The following is a 24,485-nucleotide window of genomic DNA, read 5'->3' as shown; positions in this document are numbered from 1 at the left end:
ATTGAATTTTAAACTTTGAATTTTCTTCTCTATTACATGCTCGATAGATGCAAGGCTCTAGGATCGCCTATCGTATTTTGATCTTAATCAAATATATTTGCAATTCTAATAATCAATTATTTATACGTGATAAGTCCAACTTTTAAGCTGGCGATAGTGTTTTTTCCCAAAACTGTATTTTAAATATTTTAATTTAGTTTTGATTTCGATAAAACAAATTGTATCATTGCTTATTTACAGACTGCTGTGCCTTGCCAACCTTTCACGTCTAAGTTACCAAAATGGGACAACCGACCTAGACTTCACTGCCCCGAAATCCAGTTTTCATCAATGTGTTCGCCGTACAGCGACATGTTCTCCTTTGCCGTTTATATGTTCTGTTCTTAATAATGGACGATCGCTTATTGAAGCCAACCTGAGTACCACTACTTACAGCAAGCAGCTAGACTTGGTAGAACCAATTACGAGTCTTATTTTACACATACTCTTGTATCCAGACGAATCAAACAAGAGCATACAAATATTATATTATCGTTAGTTAAGACTGTTTGATGTGAAGTTCTTAACGTGTCAACTAATTAGACAAGGCCTAAATCACATTCTTCCAAATAGGTTGAGCCGGAAATAATTTATATTATTTTATTTTTGATGTGCACGCGCACTTTATGCTATTTTCGTGTTCCTGTTGACCTGATTTAAATAACAAACAGTCGAGATTCTCCAGCCAAAAATCTATACAACTAAATAAATAAAAAAAATCGTGTATATATATATATATGTGTGTGTGTGTGTGTGTGTGTGTGTGTGTGTGTGTGTGTGTGTGTGTGTACTTCCAGAAAATTTGAATCGGTTAGTTTTTACGATATGTTTGTATTAAACCTGATTATATCAGTCTTACATATGTTTCTCTATTTTGTTTCTATTTTACTTACTTTCTAAGAGAATCTATACGGTTTCTTCAAGATTGAGATAGTGAAACGTATTATCCCATATTTATTTAAAGAGAATCTATACGGTTTCTTCAAGATTGAGATAGTGAAACGTATTATCCCATGTTTATTTAAAGAAAATCTATACGGTTTCTTCAAGATTGAGATAGTGAAACGTATTATCCCATGTTTATTTAAAGAAAATCTATACGGTTTCTTCAAGATTGAGATAGTGAAACGTATTATCCCATGTTTATTTATTACTATGATTACACATAATCAAACTATTATTTCTCTTCCTCTATAGACGCCACGTCGTTTGATCAGTCATTAATATTTCTTTTAAAAATTAAAAATAAATGTTAAAGAAAACTACAAAGCTCACATAAATATGGATATAATTTACTGTGTAAATTCGCTTATTTTTTGTTAATACTGTCTAACCCCTTACTGATAAAGGATCGTTACTGGATGTAATTTATTATGTTAAATACCTCAAATTATTTCTGGAATGTTATGGCACGTTTTATTAATTCTAGAGATTTACTGTTCAGTTTAATATATTATGTTGATTAGTTCACCTTAATACTGAATATGTTGCACGTCTTATTAATCCTAAAGACTTGTTGTTGGATATATTATGTTAATTAGATCACCTTAATTCTTGAATATGTTGTACGTCTTATTAATCCTAAAGACTTATTGTTGGATATAATATATTATGTTAATTAGCTCACCTTAATTATTGAATACTGGTGCACGTCTTATTAATCCTAAAGACTTGTTGTTGGATATAATATATTATGTTAATTAGCTCACCTTAATTATTGAATACTGGTGCACGTCTTATTAATCCTAAAGACTTGTTGTTGGATATAATATATTACGTTAATTAGCTCGCCTTAATTTTTGAATATGTTGCACGTCTTATTAATCCTAAAGACTTGTTGTTGATATAATATATATGTTAATTAGATCACCTTAATTTTTGAATATGTTTACGTCTTATTAATCCTAAAGACTTGTTGTTGATATAATATATTATGTTAATTAGATCACTTTAATTCTTGAAATGTTGCACGTCTTGTTAACCTAAAGACTTGTTGTTGATATATTATGTTTATTAGTTCAAATTATTTCCTAGACTAATGCGGACTTTACAGTTTGTGTGTAGTTAGTTAACTGGATATTAAACAAAAATGTAAGTACTAAAATAGGGGTCTATATCTTTCTCAGTTAGATGTATGAATTTAATGTATGCATCGTTGTGTCACATAGAATCAAAATTCATTGTTTATGTTCACTATGGTAACATTCATTGTTTATATTCACTATGGTGACCGTTTTACCGTCTTAGAAGTTTTACTTTCCCCAGCTTAGAAATTATGAACTGACCGAACTACTGGATAGAATACCACACCATCTACAGGAACCTGTCCAAAGTGTACTTAATATTGACCCCACACAACGTGCCTGTTCTCAGGACTTTACCATGGTACTTCTTACTTTTTGTTTTGGTCACTGTTTCGTCCAACTTATTTATTTCTGCCCTCCATCTAATAGGCGTCGTCACTATAGAAAATGAGTATATTGTATTATCTATGATGGAAGCCATTAGATTAACGAAGAGAATGAAATATTAACTTGTTATAAACAGTTCTAGTATCGTTTGTCAGGCTTAAAGTCACTCATTTAACTTTACTTTCACTTCGTTATGAAAAATATTTTTATGGAATTTCTTTAAAACTGGTTTCCAAAATAGAGAAAAGAACAAACACTTTTGGGTTTACTGCAAAAGCTAAGAAGTTTCGATTCTTCTTATCACATCTATCAAGAGTTATTTAATCTATTACTAGAGGACGCTGAGATCACTGTTTAAAAACCGCAACAAGAAATAAGTCTTTAATTTGTAACGATGTATTCATACGAATTAGCAAAGTTGAAGAGAATAAGTAAAGAAATGTAGACAGTGGTGACACTCTAGAAAGATGGAGTTTGTTAAAGGCCTGATTGATTGTTATAATAATTGTATTAAAAACCTGTGTTTATCTAAATATACTTTAAAAAACATCTGTTTGAATACAACATATATATTGTAACAAATTACTTAAGGGCAAACATATTGTACATGTCTCATTGGAAATTTGCCAAAAAGCCAAAAGAACTACATGGAGCCATGTTAGCCTAAAATGTTTAAATCAGTATTGACACTTGATGAGAGGACGCTAATATTTGTGCTCTCTACATTAATTTTGAGGTTCAATGTCTTGCAAGGAAAAACGACACACCACGTCGACTAGAGGGGAACTTATTTAAAAACTTTCTAGTTTGTGTTTTGGGGTTGGAGAGCTGTAAACTTAAAATCTTATATAAAAACGATTTTCTTTTCAGATAAAATACTCTTATGGACCCTTCAGTTTATGTTCTTCAATATCTGGACGCCATTCATATGAAGGACACCACGCACAAGTCTCATTTCTATCACAGTCTCAAGGGGGCGCTTCCTAACATACCGAGGGTAAGATTTACTACGCTCACACAGTGTTATAGCTAATTATATTGTGCAAACGTAGTAAACATTTCGTGTACTCCATCTGTCCTCTACAGTGAGGTAAAGATTATCTCTTGTGCTTAACATACAACAGTAAGTAGCCCACCTGTCTGAAAATCGATATATATATAAAACCAAAACACGTACGAGTTTCCAACTTGGATACAAATGAAACTATTGTTAAACTTCCTGTTGTTCTTAACTTTCCTTTGTTCATTTTCTTACCAGTTTCGTGACTTGATGTCTCACTGTTCAAAACGCAGGTTTAGATATAATCTGTTATAAAAAGATCTAAATATCACTTTAATATAAATACCCCAGATGTAATTTTCATTCTTGATTGAGGAACCATGGTTACCGTCCTACATAATCTTGACCTGTATTCTTGTACGATCAGTACAGAATGAACACCGTATTCTTTGAAAATGAGAGATCAGTAATGGAATGAACCCCTGTACCTTCTTCTACGATCAGCAATGGAATGAAAAAGGGATGATAACAATAGGCTAAGAATTAGTTGTCAGCTGCTACCTTCTCTCAAGCCGACTAGTACACAGTTAGGGTTAACTTAACGATAACAATAGGCTAAGAATTAGCTGTCAGCTGCTACCTTCTCTCAAGCCGACTAGTACACAGTTAGGATTAACTTCACGATAACAATAGGCTAAGAATTAGCTGTCAGCTGCTACCTGCTCTCCAGCCGACGAGTACACAGTTAGGTTTAACTTAACGATAACAATAGGATAAGAATTAGCTGTTAGCTCCTACCTCTCCTGACTAGTACAGTTAGGGATTAACTCACGATAACAATAGGCTAAGAATTAGCTGTCAGCTGCTACCTGCTCTCCAGCCGACGAGTACACAGTTAGGGTTAACTTAAGAACAACAATAGTCTTAGAATTAGCTGTCAGCTGCTACCTTCTCTCAAGCCGACTAGTACAGAGTTAGGATAAACTTGACGATAACAATAGGCTAAGAATTAGCTTGTAGCTGCTACCTCTCCAGCCGACTAGTACATAAATAGGGTTAACTTGACGATAACAATAAATGAATTACCTGTCAGCTGCTACTTTCTCTAAGCCGACTAGTACACAGTTAGGGTTAACCACGATAACAATAGGCTAGGAATTAGCTGTCAGCTGCTACCTTCTCTCCAGCCGACTAGTACACAGTTGGGTTAACTTGACGACAACAATAGGCTAACAATTAGCTGTTAGCTGCTATCTTCTCTCCAGCCGACAGTTGTACAGAGTTAGTGTTAACTTTGACGATAACAGATTAATAGGAACTAGAACTATTGTCAGCTGCTACCTCTCTCTCCAGCCGACTAGTACACAGTTAAGTTACTAACTTAACGCTGTACTGTGTATTTAACGATCTGTGGCTACGAAGGTTAATATAGCTTTCTATAGCAAGGGTTCCAAAACTTTTAAACTATGAAGTTTCATTAATTGAGTGAGAAAATAAAAAATACACCAAAAAAATAGAAAACAATCGATCACTATCACCAGATAAAGTTTATTTCAAGCTGTTATAATATAAAAAACATCAGCATTATGTTTTAAAGGTTTTAATTTTACTTACTCGTTTAGTAATTTCTGCTAAACAAATTTAGATGAGTAAAATGCAGTGTACTTAATTATTTACCTGTGGTTTGCTTTTGTTCACACAAAGTAATTCAATATTTTGAGTTATGGTTATTACCTATAAACGCGAATAATCTTCAGTATTTAGCCTCTTTGTAAAATTGATCTTTATAGCTGTATACAGTGAAAATGATTGCTCACAAAGTTACGTTCTTGGAAAACGCATCAACATTTTCAACGTTCTGTTATATATTTCAGGATATTCCATCGCAATTTGAATCCAAACTTGTGTAATTTCTTTTTTACAGAAATTTTGTGCTTAGTGTGTACACATTCATCCCAAAACTTTAGCTTACATTAAAGCGCTTACATTTTACTCTGAGCTTTGAAGTATTTTACCCTGCATTGTAGCATTCATTCCATTTAGACAGGCATTCGGACATTTAGTCCGAAAGGTGAGCCACTTTCTGTATCCAGCATTTGTCCCTTAATTTGTACGTAAGTTCAAAATGGCATTCAGATAAAAAGAAACCTATGTTCTTACGCAGTTCGTAAAACCGAGAAAGCTATCGGACTTCAGTATGAAGCAGCAAATGTTTATGCAAACTTCCCATATCCTCACAGAGTAAACTGAAGATCCTCGCATTGAGTGGTCTTGATTTTAAAAAAATTCATTATTTTTTATGACATCACTCAATACCTCTATTAAGTCTTCTGGGATTCGTTTCATTGCGAGTGCATGACTATGAAGACAGCAGTGGATACTCTCGATGTCAGGGTTTTTATTTTTTATACGTGCCACTGCGCCTGAAAATTTTCCAATCATAGCTGCAGCCCCATCAGTGCAAATACTTGAGCAGCGCTGCCATTAGATCTCATATTCTTCATAAATAAATCCATCAGTTTAAATATTTCTTCGCCTGTTGTTTGAGTAGGCAAAGGTTTGCAAATAAGCATGACTTTTTCAAAACTAGCTTCGTGAGTACATCGAACAAAACAAACAACATCGCATAACCTGCGATATCTGTTGATTCATCCATCTCAAAGCGAAAAGTTGGACTCGTTTTCACTCGCCGTATTAACTCCGTTAAGCAATTTGTTGACATATCATCGATTCTTTGAGAAACCGAATTGTCAGAAATGGGTACAGAGCTAATGTTTTTAAGAAATTTCACATCAATCGTGCACTCTACCAAATCTTTTGCGCATGGTTTTATCAAATCTCCTGCTATTGTATGAACTTCACGTGCTTTTGCAATACGGTAAATAACACGATATGAAGCAATAAGAACATCTTTGTTGTCCTGACGGACAAACGAACGAAATGTAGGTTTCCTTGCATGTAATTACAAACACTTTCTTTTGAAATATTCGGAATTTTGATAACTTGACGATAACAATAGGCTAAGAACTAGCTGTCAGCTGCTACCTTCTCTCCAGCCGACTAGTACACAGTTAGGGTTAACTTGACGACAACAATAGGCTAACAATTAGCTGTTACTACTGTTACTCACCACTGTTCCACATTCAACCCACTAGGTCCATCTTCATTACCTGTCCATGTAAAACCATATTAAATAAAACTTCATTTTATTTCTTGTTTCACTACTTCTTGTATCATCCTGCGTTGAAGTGCTGCACACGAAAATAACGCCGATAAATTAGTACTAGGCCTACATATTTATTACTGATCTTCAGCAACTTGTCCATTATAAAGGTGACAACTAATTATTAATTTGTCTACAAACGTACTGTTATATCTTTGGCACTTCAGAAGTATTTTCACGGACATAAAATAGCTTCTTAATGAAAACTCGTTCAAGCACTTGAGTTTTATCATCACACAATGACCTTCTGACCTAAGATCAGTGATGTCATAACGAAGTCAGAGATAAAGATTTATGGATAAAAAGACTAAGTCACTAGAATAATATAGTTTTATAAAAGAAAGGAAAACCTATTATTTTTACATTTTTATTGTTTTTAACAGAAATCTTTAAACCTAATAACAAAATATTAAGCCAGTTCTGACGTGCGTCTAAATCTAGAGCAAAAGGAAACAAAAGTAAACAAACGTCATAGAGCACATTGGTGCCAAGTTTGTCTAATTAAACTACAACAAATCTAATCTAACGTAAAAATTACCAATTATAAACATAAGTATAATTATACTTTATATAAATATACCTTGAAATTCAAACAATGGACACTGCATCTAATTACATCACAATGTTTCAAATATGGACAAGTTTCAGTTGTGACGTCATGCTTCGTTTTGTTCGAGATTTAGCCGCTAATCCAGATCTGGTTTTTAAAAGACAGTCGGCATCACTACTCAGGGCTGACCGATGTTTCATACGAAGATTGCTAGGCTATCTTGCATCTCCAATCACACATGCGATCTTCAGATGGTGCCATATCTACTAGCAACCAGTGGCGCCACTGTCGAATTAACCGAGATTGAACTAACACTTTCACCGCGAGAACTTCCTCTAAGCTGAATAGAATCGTCAGGCGTTAGGCAGAAAAGATTTTAAAAGGCCTAATACGCGATAAACCTGTTATATTAAAGATACATTTTACCTTTTTGTACATTGTATTCTGATTCAATTTTATAGTTTTAGAAAATATTATTAACATTCTAAAATTTCTTCATGGAGCCCCAGAAAACTATAGTATGAAAACCGTACTCTGTAGAGCAGTGTCAGACATATAACACTTCCTCCTTAACGAATACAGCCTAATAAACTCTAAGTACCTGAAAATCACTCCCAACTAAATATGTACAAGTGAATTAATTTAAAATCAGCCCCACCTAAAAAATATACAAGTGAAAAATCAAAAATTAATCCTAACTAAAAAATATACAAGTGAAATAATCTATAATCAGTTCTAACGAAGTGATATGTAACTTGTTGATAAAACTAGAGCAGTGAAAATTCCTAATGTGGTGCTTTTATGAAACTTCTTTATATTTTTATATTTCTAATTTTGTTTATTTTTATTGATTTATTATTATTTGCAAAATATAAAGTCACAGTCGTTAATTCAGCTGTGGAAGCGTTATAATGTGACGGTCGATCCCACTATTCCTTGATAAAGAGTTGGGTGGTGATGACTAGCTGCCTTCCCTCTAATCTTACACTACTAAATTAGGGACGGCTAGCGCAGATAGCCCTCGTGTAGCTTTGCGCGAAATTCATAGACAAACAGTCGTTAATCTATTTAATCTCAAACAATTCATAATAAAACATGACATCTACAAATCACGTTTCTCCTGCTCAGGTTTCATTAAAATTAAGTTAAACACTTGTGGTTAACAGTTGTTCGAGTGAATAAACACGCTTCTCGTGAAACGAAACTCACTCGCTTCATGCGTTTCCGAAAAGCCAACAACAACCATTTTTCAGCTCGTCCAAATCGCCATCTTTCTGTCTTGTTTTCATCGAGTGCTGTATTTTATATATTTTGTTCTAGAAAAACCGGTTTCGCCTTTTATTTTATTTGCAACAGAAACTTTGGTATCAGCACGTTTTGCCATCTCTCAGCTCGGAACTTCAGTCGTCCGAGGTTCTAGCGGCAGCACTCAAGCCCCTCCTCTTCGTGATAGAAGAAAGCTCATTTGACCAATACCAGACACTTATTCTTCCGACCTTCCGAAGTGTGTTCGGAATGCCCAAATCGGTCCAGGTATGGAACTATCAACTAAAGTAAAATTAGGCTAGAAGGACGTGTTAATGATTATTAAATATTGTTACTTTATAAACACTGATGGACTAAAATAAGTTTATAGCAAATGACTTGAAATCAAATGATATTTGGAAAGATCAGATTTCAAGATATAAGAACTACTTTATTTCTGTATGTACAAGATAATTCTTTCTGCTCGAGTAAGCCTTTCTCTTTGCCCGTGATGTACCGTACAATACGTCACATTTTACACACAAAGCACGTGATGCATACCTCAATATTTAAACAGAAAAGCCTAAATGTTAACAAATAAGAGCATGCTATACGGATAAGTTTAAGTACCTATACTGGTTTATATTAAGTTTTATTTTTACTTTTTCAGGCCAGTGTCACTCTTTTAGAACACTTGGATGTAATAATGAAGAAAACATCAAAAGATGACATCAAGTCAGACATCTTGCCTCTGATATATACCGCCTTCGATTCGACAACACCACAAATCCAAGTAGGCCTCAAATACTATATAATTCCCATAATAACAGCTTTACTGTTACACAGGGCGAATGACCGTTCTCGTGTTTCTGAAACGACTCTAAGCTACGGTTTGGTGATAGTGTAACTTATAATATTAATAAAAAGTTGTGTGCTTTCTTATTTCCATGGTTTCAAACTTACCATATAAAGAGACTAAATCTGTTGGATTTAACAAACGGACAGACGGTGCATCATAATACAGAGTTGGTTAAACAATATACATCGGGTTTTAACTAACAGACGGATTGTGCATCATATGAGTGTTTCTATTCAAATGTGACCCAGACGAAATACAGCTGATGTGGTATTTAACACAGTTGATGTGGTATTTAACACAGATGTTGTGGTATTTAACACAGATGTGGTATTTAATACAGCTGTTGTGGTATTTAATACAGCTGTTGTGGTATTTAACACAGTTGATGTGGTATTTAACACAGATGTTGTGGTATTTAACACAGCTGTCGTGGTATTTAACACAGTTGATGTGGTATTTAATACAGCTGTTGTGGTATTTAACACAGTTGATGTGGTATTTAATACGGCTGTTGTGGTATTTAACACAGTTGATGTGGTATTTTATACAGCTTTTGTGGTATTTAACCCAGTTGATGTGGTATTTAATACAGATGTTGTGGTATTTAACCCAGTTGATGTGGTATTTAACACAGTTGATGTGGTATTTAACACAGCTGTTGTGGTATTTAACACAGTCGATGTGGTATTTACTACAGCTGTTGTGGTATTTACTACAGCTGTTGTGGTATTTAACATAGTTGATGTGGTATTTAACACAGTTGATGTGGTATTTAACGCAGTTGTTGTGGTATTTAATATAGCTGTTGTGGTATTTAACACAGTTGATGTGGTATTTAACACAGTTGATGTGGTATTTAACACAGATGTTGTGGTATTTAACACAGTTGATGTGGTATTTAACACAGATGTTGTGGTATTTAACACAGTTGATGTGGTATTTAATACAGCTGTTGTGGTATTTAACACAGTTGATGTGGTATTTAATACAGCTGTTGTGGTATTTAACACAGTTGATGTGGTATTTAACACAGATGTTGTGGTATTTAACACAGCTGTTGTGGTATTTAACACAGTTGATGTGGTATTTAATACAGCTGTTGTGGTATTTAACACAGTCGATGTGGTATTTAACACAGTTGATGTGGTATTTAGCACAGCTGTTGTGGTATTTAACACAGTTGATGTGGTATTTAGCACAGCTGTTGTGGTATTTAACACAGTTGATGTGGTATTTAACACAGTTGATGTGGTATTTAACACAGCTGTTGTGGTATTTAACACAGTTGATGTGGTATTTAACACAGATGTTGTGGTATTTAACACAGATGTTGTGGTATTTAACACAGTTGATGTGGTATTTAATACAGCTGTTGTGGTATTTAACACAGATGTGGTATTTAACACAGTTGATGTGGTATTTGCTAACAGCTGTTGTGGTATTTTAACACAGTTGATGTGGTATTTAACACAGCTGTTGTGGTATTTAACACAGTTGATGTGGTATTTAATACAGCTGTTGTGGTATTTACTACAGCTGTTGTGGTATTTAACATAGTTGATGTGGTATTTAACACAGTTGATGTGGTATTTAACACAGTTGTTGTGGTATTTAATATAGCTGTTGTGGTATTTAACACAGTTGATGTGGTATTTAACACAGATGTTGTGGTATTTAACACAGTTGATGTGGTATTTAACACAGATGTTGTGGTATTTAACACAGATGATGTGGTATTTAACACAGTTGATGTGGTATTTAACACAGATGATGTGGTATTTAATACAGCTGTTGTGGTATTTAACACAGTTGATGTGGCATTTAACACAGATGTTGTGGTATTTAATGCAGTTGATGTGGTATTTAACACAGTTGATGTGGTATTTAACACAGCTGTTGTGGTATTTAACACAGTTGATGTGGTATTTAGTACAGCTGTTGTGGTATTTAACACAATTGATGTGGTATTTAACACAGTTGATGTGGTATTTAATACAGCTGTTGTGGTATTTAATACAGCTCTTGTGGTATTTAACACAGTTGATGTGGTATTTAACACAGATGTTGTGGTATTTAACACAGTTGATGTGGTATTTAACACAGCTGTTGTGGTATTTACTACAGCTGTTGTGGTATTTAACACAGTTGATGTGGTATTTAATACAGTTGTTGTGGTATTTAACACAGTTGATGTGGTATTTAACACAGCTGTTGTGGTATTTAACACAGTTGATGTGTATTTAACACAGATGTTGTGGTATTTAACACAGTTGATGTGGTATTTAATACAGCTGTTGTGGTATTTAACACAGATGTTGCGGTATCTATTAAATATTTATGGTGTTTTTACGACAGGAGTTTGAGAAATATTGTTGTTGTGGTTCTCTTCTGTTCACATGAGTCTAAACATCACCACTCCTGGTCTATAACCTAGTAATTTGTGTTTTGTTTTCCATAGAGTGCAGCACTTCACGCGCTGTCACAAGTGGCGGGATATTTAGATGAGAACGCTGTGAGGGAAAACTGTTCTTCCAAGAACAAAACAGTTCTTTGATAATCACTCTGGAACAAAGGTTTGGTAGTTTTATAAAGTGAATTTAAGTCAGCTAATTCATGTTTAGTAATCGTGACATAAGTAAGCTCCAGGGTTCAGCAATAGCTGCGTGATGATGATGTTAATTAATAAATTGTTAAGTATTAATACACTAATTTGTAATTGGTTCAAATATCAATACATTAATTCTTGATTAGTTCAAATAGTAATATGCAAATTTCTAATTGGTTCAAAGGTTAATTCGATAAATTCTTGTTGCTTCGTATATATATATAAACTAATTACTACTGTGTTCAAATACACTATGTTCCTGCGCAGAAAGTGTTATTTCCCAACTGCTTATGCCTAAAGTTAATGGAAAATACCAATTTTTCTCTTCAAAGTTTGCTTTTGTGACCTGCGAGCGTATAACGAAAACGTAATAAGAGACTATATGTGGGGAGCTGATACGTGAAAGTGATTTACATTACAGTTGCAAATCTCGAAAAACTACTCACTTCTAAACAGTTTTATATAACTTTAGTATAAATACATGTAAATCTTGATTCATATGTTGTTTTATTCAGACTTTATGTAAATGAAAATGTGCATATTTGCCTATTTTTACAAAGAAAATAGATTTACTTTTAAATTTCATTATCCAGGTCACAAAAGCAAAGTTTAAAGGGAATAATGGTCATTTTCTGTACATTTACAACATAAGCAAATAAGATATAACACATACTATCCAGTAACAAAAATTGTGTTACATCGTGTTATGAATTCACCAGCTACTAATTTTGTAGTAACATTAATTTCTAGTTAGTTCAACTTTTATTACAGTAATTTCTAACTGCTTAAAATATGAATAAACTAATTTATAACTAACCCAAGTATAAATATGTATTAATACAATTTTGGTTGATTCGTTATTAAATGGTTTAATCAGGTTATAAACATTTAAATGTGAGTTCATTCAACTGATATTTCTAAGGCCAAAGTAGGGGTTAAGATATAACAAACATTTCTTATATACGAAATATATTTTATACTTAGTAGATAGAATTCATAAGGCATGATACAAAATAACCCCCTCAAGTAATGTTTAACTGACATATTCATGGTTCTTGGTGTTTCTTTTGTTAGCTATGATGTAAGGTTTGACTAACATTCTCATGATTCTTGATGTTTCTTTTGATAGCTATGATGTAAGGTTTAATTTACATTCTCAGGGTTCTTTATGTTTCTTTTGATAGCTACGATGTAAGGTTTAACTATCATTCTTATGGTTCTTGATGTTTCTTTTGATAGCTATGATGTAAGGTTTAACTAACATTCTCGTGGTTCTTGATGTTTCTTTTGATAGCTGTGATGTAAGGTTTAACTAATATTCTCATGGTTCTTGATGTTTCTTTTGATAGCTGTGATGTAAGGTTTAACTAATATTCTCATGGTTCTTGATGGTTCTTTTGATAGCTATGATGTAAGGTTTAACTAATATCCTCATGGTTCTCGATGTTTCTATTGATAGCTATGATATAAGGTTTAACTAACATTCTCATGGTTCTTGGTGTTTCTTTTGATAACTATGATGTAAGGTTTAACTAACATTTTTATGGTTCTTGGTGTTTCGTTTGATAGCTACGATGTAAGGTTTAACTAACATTCTCATGGTTCTTGGTGTTTCTTTTGATAACTATGATGTAAGGTTTAACTAACATTCTCATGGTTCTTGATGTTTCTTTTGATAACTATGATGTAAGATTTAACTAACATTCTCATGGTTCTTGGTGTTTCTTTTGATAGCTTTGATATAAGGTTTAACATTCTCATGGTTCTCGATGTTTCTTTTGATAGCTACGATGTAAGGTTTAACTAACATTCTCATGGTTCTTGGTGTTTTTATTAATAGCTACGATGTAAAGTTTAACTAACATTCTTATGGTTCTTGATGTTTCTTTTGATAGCTATGATGTAAGGTTTAACTAACATTCTTATGGTTTTTGGTGTTTCTTTTGATAGCTATGATGTAAGGTTTAACTAATATTCTCATGGTTCTTGGTGTTTCTTTTGATAGCTGTGATGTAAGGTTTAACTAATATTCTCATGGTTCTTAATGTTTCTTTTGATAGCTGTGATGTAAGGTTTAACTAATATTCTCATGGTTCTTGATGTTTCTTTTGATAGCTGTGATGTAAGGTTTAACTAATATTCTCATGGTTCTTGATGTTTCTTTTGATAACTATGATGTAATGTTTAACTAACATTCTCATGGTTCTTGGTGTTTCTTTTGATAGCTTTGATATAAGGTATAACTAACATTCTCAAGGTTCTTGATGTTTCTTTTGATAGCTACGATGTAAGATTTAACATTCTCATGGTTCTTGGTGTTTCTTTTGATAGCTGTGATGTAAGGTTTAACTAACATTCTTATGGTTCTTGGTGTTTCTTTTGATACCTATGATGTAGGTTTAACTAACATTCTCATGGTTCTTGGTGTTTCTTTTGATAGCTATGATGTATGGTTTAACTAACATTCTCATGGTTCTTGATGTTTCTTTTGATAGCTGTGATGTAAGGTTTAACTAATATTCTCATGGTTCTTGATGTTTCTTTTGATAGCTGTGATGTAAGGTTTAACTAATATTCTCATGGTTCTTGATGGTTCTTTTGATAGCTATGTTGTAAGGTTTAACTAATATTCTCATGGTTCTTGATGTTTCTTTTGATAGCTATGATATAAGGTTTAACTAACATTCTCATGGTTCTTGGTGTTTCTTTTGGTAACTATAATGTAAGTTTAACTAACATTCTCATGGTTCTTGGTGTTTCTTTTGATAACTATGATGTAAGGTTTAACTAACATTTTTATGGTTCTTGGTGTTTCGTTTGATAGCTACGATGTAAGGTTTAACTAACATTCTCATGGTTCTTGGTGTTTCTTTTGATAACTATGATGTAAGGTTTAACTAACATTCCCATGGTTCTTGGTGTTTCTTTTGATAACTATGATGTAAGGTTTAACATTCTCATGGTTCTTGATGTTTCTTTTGATAGCTACGATGTAAGGTTTAACTAATATTCTCATGGTTTTGGTGTTTGTTTTGATAGCTACGATGTAAGGTTTAACTAATATTCTCATGGTTCTTGGTGTTTCTTTTGATAGCTATGATATAAGGTTTAACTAACATTCTCATGGTTCTTGGTGTTTCTTTTGGTAACTATAATGTAAGTTTAACTAACATTCTCATGGTTCTTGGTGTTTCTTTTGATAACTATGATGTATGGTTTAACTAACATTCTCATGGTTCTTGATGTTTCTTTTGATAGCTGTGATGTAAGGTTTAACTAATATTCTCATGGTTCTTGATGTTTCTTTTGATAGCTGTGATGTAAGGTTTAACTAATATTCTCATGGTTCTTGATGGTTCTTTTGATAGCTATGTTGTAAGGTTTAACTAATATTCTCATGGTTCTTGATGTTTCTTTTGATAGCTATGATATAAGGTTTAACTAACATTCTCATGGTTCTTGGTGTTTCTTTTGGTAACTATAATGTAAGTTTAACTAACATTCTCATGGTTCTTGGTGTTTCTTTTGATAACTATGATGTAAGGTTTAACTAACATTTTTATGGTTCTTGGTGTTTCGTTTGATAGCTACGATGTAAGGTTTAACTAACATTCTCATGGTTCTTGGTGTTTCTTTTGATAACTATGATGTAAGGTTTAACTAACATTCCCATGGTTCTTGGTGTTTCTTTTGATAACTATGATGTAAGGTTTAACATTCTCATGGTTCTTGATGTTTCTTTTGATAGCTACGATGTAAGGTTTAACTAATATTCTCATGGTTTTGGTGTTTGTTTTGATAGCTATGATGTAAGGTTTAACTAATATTCTCATGGTTCTTGGTGTTTCTTTTGATAGCTATGATATAAGGTTTAACTAACATTCTCATGGTTCTTGGTGTTTCTTTTGGTAACTATAATGTAAGTTTAACTAACATTCTCATGGTTCTTGGTGTTTCTTTTGATAACTATGATGTAAGGTTTAACTAACATTTTTATGGTTCTTGGTGTTTCGTTTGATAGCTACGATGTAATGTTTAACTAACATTCTCATGGTTCTTGGTGTTTCTTTTGATAACTATGATGTAAGGTTTAACTAACATTCCCATGGTTCTTGGTGTTTCTTTTGATAACTATGATGTAAGGTTTAACATTCTCATGGTTCTTGATGTTTCTTTTGATAGCTTTGATATAAGGTTTAACTAACATTCTCATGGTTTTTGGTGTTTCTTTTGATAACTATGATGTAAGGTTTAACTAACATTCTCATGGTTCTTGGTGTTTCTTTTGATAGCTTTGATATAAGGTTTAACTAACATTCTCATGGTTCTTGATGTTTCTTTTGATAGCTACGATGTAAGGTTTAACTAACATTCTCTTGGTTCTTGGCGTTTCTTTTGATAGCTGTAATGTAAAGTTTAACTAACATTGTTATGGTTCTTGATGTTTCTTTTGACAGCTATGATGTAAGGTTTAACATTTTCATGGTTCTTGATGTTTCTTTTAATAGCTACGATGTAAGGTTTAACTAACATTCTGGTGGTTTTTGGTGTTTCTTGTGATAACTATGATGTAAGGTTTAATTAACATTCTGATGGTTCTTCATGTTTCTTTTGATAGCTACGATGTAAGGTTTAACATTCTCATGGTTCTTGGTGTTTCTTTTGATAGCTGTGATGTAAGGTTTAACTAACATTCTCATGTTTTTTGGTGGTTCTTTTGATAACTACGATGTAAGTTTAACTAACATTCTTATGGTTCTTGATGTTTCTTTTGATAACTATGATATAAGGTTTAACATTCTCATGGTTCTTGATGTTTCTTTTGATAGCTACGATGTAAGGTTTAACTAACATTCTCATGGTTCTTGGTGTTTCTTTTAATAGCTACGATGTAAAGTTTAACTAACATTCTTATGGTTCTTGATGTTTCTTTTGATAGCTATGATGTAAGGTTTAACTAACATTCTTATGGTTCTTGATGTTTCTTTTGATAGCTACGATGTAAGGTTTAACATTCTCATGGTTCTTGGTGTTTCTTTTAATAGCTACGATGTAAAGTTTAACTAACATTCTTATGGTTCTTGGTGTTTTTTTTTATAGCTTTGATATAAGGTTTAACTAACATTCTCATGGTTCTTGGTGTTTCTTTTGATAACTATGATGTAAGGTTTAACTAACATTCTTATGGTTTTTGGTGTTTCTTTTGATAGCTATGATGTAAGGTTTAACTAATATTCTCATGGTTCTTGGTGTTTCTTTTGATAGCTATGATGTAAGGTTTAACTAATATTCTCATGGTTCTTGATGTTTCTTTTGATAACTATGATGTGAGGTTTAACTAACATTCTCATGGTTCTTGATGTTTCTTTTGATAGCTTTGATATAAGGTTTAACTAACAATCTCAAGGTTTTTGATGTTTCTTTTGATAGCTACGATGTAAGGTTTAACATTCTCATGGTTCTTGATGTTTCTTTTGATAGCTATGATGTAAGGTTTAGCTAATATTCTCATGGTTCTTAATGTTTTTTTTATAGCTGTGATGTAAGGTTTAACTAATATTCTCATGGTTTTTGGTGTTTCTTTTGATAACTATGATGTAAGGTTTAACTAATATTCTCATGGTTCTTGGTGTTTCTTTTGATAACTATGATGTAAGGTTTAACTAACATTCTCATGGTTCTTGGTGTTTCTTTTGATAGCTTTGATATAAGGTTTAACTAACATTCTCATGGTTCTTGATGTTTCTTTTGATAGCTACGATGTAAGGTTTAACATTCTCATGGTTCTTGGTGTTTCTTTTGATAGCTGTGATGTAAGGTTTAACTAACATTCTTATGGTTCTTGGTGTTTCTTTTGATAGCTATGATGTAAGGTTTAACTGACATTCTCATGGTTCTTGGTTTTTCTTTTGATAGCTATGATGTATGGTTTAACTAACATTCTCATGGTTCTTGATGTTTCTTTTGATAGCTACGATGTAAGGTTTAACTAACATTCTCTTGGTTCTTGGCGTTTCTTTTGATAGCTGTGATGTAAAGTTTAACTAACATTGTTATGGTTCTTGATGTTTCTTTTGACAGCTATGATGTAATGTTTAACTAACATTCTCATGGTTCTTGGTGTTTCTTTTGATAACTATGATGTAAGGTTTAACTAACATTCCCATGGTTCTTGGTGTTTCTTTTGATAACTATGATGTAAGGTTTAACATTCTCATGGTTTTTGATGTTTCTTTTGATAGCTACGATGTAAGGTTTAACTAATATTCTCATGGTTTTTGGTGTTTGTTTTGATAACTATGATGTAAGGTTTAACTAATATTCTCATGGTTCTTGGTGTTTCTTTTGATAGCTTTGATATAAGGTTTAACTAACATTCTCATGGTTTTTGGTGTTTCTTTTGATAACTATGATGTAAGGTTTAACTAACATTCTCATGGTTCTTGGTGTTTTTTTTTATAGCTTTGATATAAGGTTTAACTAACATTCTCATGGTTCTTGATGTTTCTTTTGATAGCTACGATGTAAGGTTTAACTAACATTCTCTTGGTTCTTGGCGTTTCTTTTGATAGCTGTGATGTAAAGGTTTAACTAACATTGTTATGGTTCTTGATGTTTCTTTTGACAGCTATGATGTAATGTTTAACATTTTCATGGTTCTTGATGTTTCTTTTAATAGCTACGATGTAAGGTTTAACTAACATTCTGGTGGTTTTTGGTGTTTCTTGTGATAACTATGATGTAAGGTTTAACTAACATTCTCATGGTTCTTCATGTTTCTTTTGATAGCTACGATGTAAGGTTTAACATTCTCATGGTTCTTGGTGTTTCTTTTGATAGCTGTGATGTAAGGTTTAACTAACATTCTCATGGTTTTTGGTGGTTCTTTTGATAACTACGATGTAAGTTTAACTAACATTCTCATGGTTCTTGGTGTTTCTTTTGATAACTATGATGTAAGGTTTAACTAACATTCTTATGGTTCTTGATGTTTCTTTTGATAACTATGATATAAGGTTTAACACTCTCATGGTTCTTGATGTTTCTTTTGATAGCTACGATGTAAGGTTTAACTAACATTCTCATGGTTCTTGGTGTTTCTTTTAATAGCTACGATGTAAAGTTTAACTAACATTCTTATGGTTCTTGATGTTTCTTTTGATAGCTATGATGTAAGGTTTAACTAATATTCTTATGGTTTTTGGTGTTTCTTTTGATAGCTATGATGTAAGGTTTAACTAATATTCTCATGGTTCTTGGTGTTTCTTTTGATAGCTATGATGTAAGGTTTAACTAATATTCTCATGGTTCTTGATGTTCTTTTGATAACTATGATGTAAGGTTTAACTAACATTCTCATGGTTCTTGGTGTTTCTTTTGATAGCTTTGATATAAGGTTTAACTAACATTCTCAAGGTTCTTGATGTTTCTTTTGATAGCTACTGATGTAAGGTTTAACATTCTCATGGTTCTTGGTGTTTCTTTTGATAGCTGTGATGTAAGGTTTAACTAACATTCTTATGGTTCTTGGTGTTTCTTTTGATAGCTATGATGTAAGGTTTAACTAACATTCTCATGGTTCTTGGTGTTTCTTTTGATAGCTATGATGTATGGTTTAACTAACATTCTCATGGTTCTTGATGTTTCTTTTGATAGCTGTGATGTAAGGTTTAACTAATATTCTCATGGTTCTTGATGTTTCTTTTGATAGCTATGATATAAGGATTAACTAACATTCTCATGGTTCTTGGTGTTTCTTTTGGTAACTATAATGTAAGGTTTAACTAACATTCTCATGGTTCTTGGTGTTTCTTTTGATAACTATGATGTAAGGTTTAACTAACATTCTTAAGGTTCTTGGTGTTTCTTTTGATAACTATAATGTAAGGTTTAACTAACATTCTCATGGTTCTTGGTGTTTCTTTTGATAACTATGATGTAAGGTTTAACTAACATTCTCATGGTTCTTGGTGTTTCTTTTGATAGCTGTGATGAAAGGTTTAACTAACATTCTTAAGGTTCTTGGTGTTTCTTTTGATAACTATGATGTAAGGTTTAACTAACATTCTCATGGTTCTTGGTGTTTCTTTTGATAACTATGATGTAAGGTTTAACTAACATTCTCATGGTTCTTGGTGTTTCTTTTGATAACTATGATGTAAGGATTAACTAACATTCTTATGGTTCTTGGTGTTTCTTTTGATAACTATGATGTACGGTTTAACCAATATGCTCATGGTTTTTGATGTTTTGAACAACTATCATGTAGTTTTTATGACGTTCGTCTTTCATTAAATATGGATAATATTCATCGAGTGTTTCTAAATTGAACTTTGATATCAATGTTTGTGTTTTTTGTGGATTTACTCACGAGATATTTTCTCACTCTATAGGAAGATTCTGTTGTCCATGTCCAAGCAAACGCTTTGATGTGTATTGAGAAGATAATAGATAAGCTGGAGAAAACAGACATCTTGGATGAGGTTCTACCAATGCTAAATAAAGCGAAACTTCACGACCCACTCATATTGATGCCCGTAGTAAGTAAGTGGTATTTTCAAAATAATATTAAATAATTTATTCGTAGTTTAGAACGTAAATGAATATCCTATTGTTTGTGCAATTGGTAGGTCTTAACAGAAACTAAAGGAAGATACTAGAATCGCAGACCTGATTCCAAGTTAATACAAAAATCCCTAGATGCCTTTCAAATGATTACTGATATCTTCAATAGTAATTTTTTTTAATAATTAACACATCTAGTGAAAATCCTCATCACCTTACTAGTGATCATTAACACATCTGGTGAGAAACCTCATCGCCTTACTAGTGATCATTAACACATCTGGTGAGAAGCCTCATTACCTTACTAGTGATCATTAACACATGTAGTGAGAAGCCTCATCACCTTACTGGTGATCATTAACACATCTAGTGAGAATCCTGATCACTTTTCTAGTGATCATTAACACATCTAGTGAGAAGCCTCATAACCTTACTAGTGATCATTAACGCATCTAGTAAGAAGCCTCATCACCTTAATAGTGATAATTAGTACATCTCGCGAGAAGCTTCATCACCTTACTAGTGATCATTAACACATCTAGTGAAAATCCTCATCACTTTACTATTGATCATTAACACATCTAGTGAGAAGCCTCATTACCTTACTAGTTATCATTAACACATCTAGTGAGAAGCCTCATCACCTTACTAGTGATCATTAACACAACAAGTGAGAAGCCTCATCACCTTCTTAGTGATCATTAACATATCTAGTGAGAAGTCTCATCACATTACTGGTGATCATTAACACATCTAGTGAGAATCCTGATCACTTTTCTAGTGATCATTAACACATCTAGTGAGAAGACTCATAACCTTACTAGTGATCATTAACGCATCCAGTAAGTAGCCTCATCACCTTAATAATGATAATTAACACATCTCGTGAGAAGCCTCATCACCTTACTAGTGATCATTAACACATTTAGTGAGAATTCTCATCACGTTACAAGTGATCATTAACAAATTTAGTGAGAAGTCTCATCACCTTACTGGTGATCATTAACACATCTAGTGAAAATCCTCATCACTTTACTATTGATCATTAACACATCTAGTGAAAAGCCTCATCTCCTTACTAATGATCATTAACACATCTAGTGAGAAGCATCATCACCTTATAAGTGATCATTAACATATCTAGTGAGAATTCTCATCACGTTACAAGTGATCATTAACACATCTAGTGAGAATTCTCATCACCTTACTGGTGATCATTAACACATCTAGTGAGAGCCTCATAACCTTACTAGTGATCATTAACACATCTCATCATATTGTGAGAATTCTCATCACCTTACTAGTGATCATTAACACATCTAGTGTGAAACCTCATCACCTCACTAGTGATCATTAACACATCTAGACAGAAGCCTCATCACCTTAGTGGTTATCATTAACACATCTAGTGAGAAGCCTCATCACCTTACTCCTGATCATTAACACATCTGGTGAGAAGCCTCATCACCTTACTCCTGATCATTAACACATCTACTGAGTATTCTCATCACGTTAGTAGTCATCATTAACACATCTAGTGAGAAGCCTCATCACCTTACTAGTGATCATTAACACATCTAGTGAGAAACCTCATCACCTTACTTGTGATCATTAACACATCTAGTGAGAAGCCTCATCACTTTACTAGTGATCATTAACAAATTTAGTGAGAAGTCTCATCACCTTACTGGTGATCATTAACACATCTAGTGAAAATCCTCATCACTTTACTATTGATCATTAACACATCTAGTGAAAAGCCTCATCACCTTACTAGTGATCATGAACACATCTAGTGAAGTCTCATCGTTTTATAAGTGATCATTAACATATCTAGTGAGGATTCTCATCACGTTATAAGTTATCATTATCACATCTAGTGAGAATTCTCATCACCTTACTAGTGATCATTAACACATCTAGTGAGAAGCCTCATCACTTTTCTAGTGATCATTAACACATCTAGTGAGAAGCCTCATCACTTTACTAGTGATAATTAACAAATTTAGTGAAAATCCTCTTCATTTTACTATTGATCATTAACACATCTAGTGAAAACCTCATCATATTGTGAGAAGACTCATCACCTTAATGGTGATCATTAACACATCTAGTGAGAAGTCTCATCACCTTACTAGTGATCATTAACACATCTAGTGAGAATTCTCATCACGTTACAAGTGATCATTAACACATCTAGTGAGAATTCTCATCACCTTACTAGTGATCATTAACACATCTAGTGAGAAGCCTCATTACCTTACTAGTTTTCATTAACACATCTAGTAAGAAGCCTCATCACCTTTCTAGTGATCATTAACACATCTAAAGAGAAGCCTCATCACCTTACTACTGATCATTAACACATCTAGTGAGTATTCTCATCACGTTAGTAGTCATCATTAACACATCTAGTGAGAAGCCTCATCACCTTACTAGTGATCATTAACACAACTAGTGAAGCCTCATCACATTCTTAGTGATCATTAACACATCTAGTGAGAAACCTCATCACCTTACTTGTGATATTAACACATCTAGTGAGAAGCCTTATCACTTTACTAGTGATCATTAACACATCTAGTGAGAAGCCTCATAACCTTACTAGTGATCATTAATGCATCTAGTCAGAAGCCTCATCACCTTAATAGTGATAATTAACACATATTGTGAGAAGACTCATCACCTTAATAGTGATCATTAACACATCTAGTGAGAAGCCTCATCACCTTACTAGTGATCATTAACACATCTAGTGTGAAGCCTCATCACCTCACTAGTGATCATTAACACATCTAGTGAGAAGCCTCATCACCTTAATAGTGATGATTCACACATCTAGTGAGAAGCCTCATCACCTTACTCCTGATCATTAACACATCTACTGAGTATTCTCATCACGTTAGTAGTCATCATTAACACATCTAGTGAGAAACCTCATCACCTTACTTGTGATCATTAACACATCTAGTGAAAATCCTCTTCACTTTACTATTGATCATTAACACATCTAGTGAAAAGCCTCATCACCTTACTAGTGATCATTAACACCTGTAGTGAGAAGCCTCATTACCTTATAAGTGATCATTAACATATCTAGTGAGAATTCTCATCACGTTACAAGTTATCATTAACACATCTAGTGAGAATTCTCATCACCTTACTAGTGATCATTAACACATCTAGTGAGAAGCCTCATCACCTTACTAGTGATCATTAACACATCTAGTGAGAATTCTCATCACCTTACTAGTGATCATTAACACATCTAGTGAGAAGCCTCATCACCTTACTAGTGATCATTAATACATCTAGTGAGAATTCTCATCACCTTACTAGTGATCATTACCACATCTAGTGAGAAGCCTCATCACCTTTTAAGTGATCATTAACATATCTAGTGAAGATTCTCATCACGTTACAAGTTTTCATTAACACATCTAGTGAGTATTCTCATCACGTTAGTAGTCATAATTAACACATCTAGTGAGTATTCTCATCACGTTAGTAGTCATCATTAACACATCTAGTGAGAAGCCTCATCACCTTACTAGTGATCATTAACACAACTAGTGAGATGCCTCATCACCTTACTAGTGATCATTAACACATCTAGTGAGAAACCTCATCACCTTACTTGTGATCATTAACACATCTTGTGAGAAGCCTCATCACTTTACTAGTGATCATTAACAAATTTAGTGAGAAGTTTCATCACCTTACTGGTGATCATTAACACATCTAGTGAGAATCCTGATCACTTTTCTAGTGATCATTAACACATCTAGTGAGAAGCCTCATAACCTTACTAGTGATCATTAACGCATCTAGTAAGAAGCCTCATCACCTTAATAGTGATAATTAACACATCTTGTGAGAAGCCTCATCACGTTACAAGTTATCATTAACACATCTAGTGAGAATTCTCATCACCTTACTAGTGATCATTAACACATCTAGTGAGAAGCCTCATCACTTTACTAGTGAT

At 33.1% G+C, this 24,485-nt stretch overlaps 1 pseudogene across 1 annotated transcript in view; it reads left to right on the top strand.

The window, feature by feature from the left end:
• The window catches only part of LOC143241745 (SCY1-like protein 2), an 80,069-nt pseudogene that overhangs the window by 28,438 nt on the left and 27,146 nt on the right, over positions 1 to 24,485 (top strand). The window contains exons 8-11 of the transcript XR_013022265.1: positions 8,580 to 8,756; positions 9,139 to 9,261; positions 11,786 to 11,900; positions 20,326 to 20,476. The product of XR_013022265.1 is annotated as an SCY1-like protein 2 (transcript). The remainder of the gene's footprint in view (positions 1 to 8,579; positions 8,757 to 9,138; positions 9,262 to 11,785; positions 11,901 to 20,325; positions 20,477 to 24,485) is intronic.

The sequence above is a fragment of the Tachypleus tridentatus genome, unplaced genomic scaffold, assembly GCF_004210375.1.
Source record: "Tachypleus tridentatus isolate NWPU-2018 unplaced genomic scaffold, ASM421037v1 Hic_cluster_1, whole genome shotgun sequence".
Taxonomy (NCBI): domain Eukaryota; kingdom Metazoa; phylum Arthropoda; class Merostomata; order Xiphosura; family Limulidae; genus Tachypleus; species Tachypleus tridentatus.
Note: the sequence above shows the minus strand (reverse complement) of the source record. Positions and strands in the feature narration are given on the sequence as shown.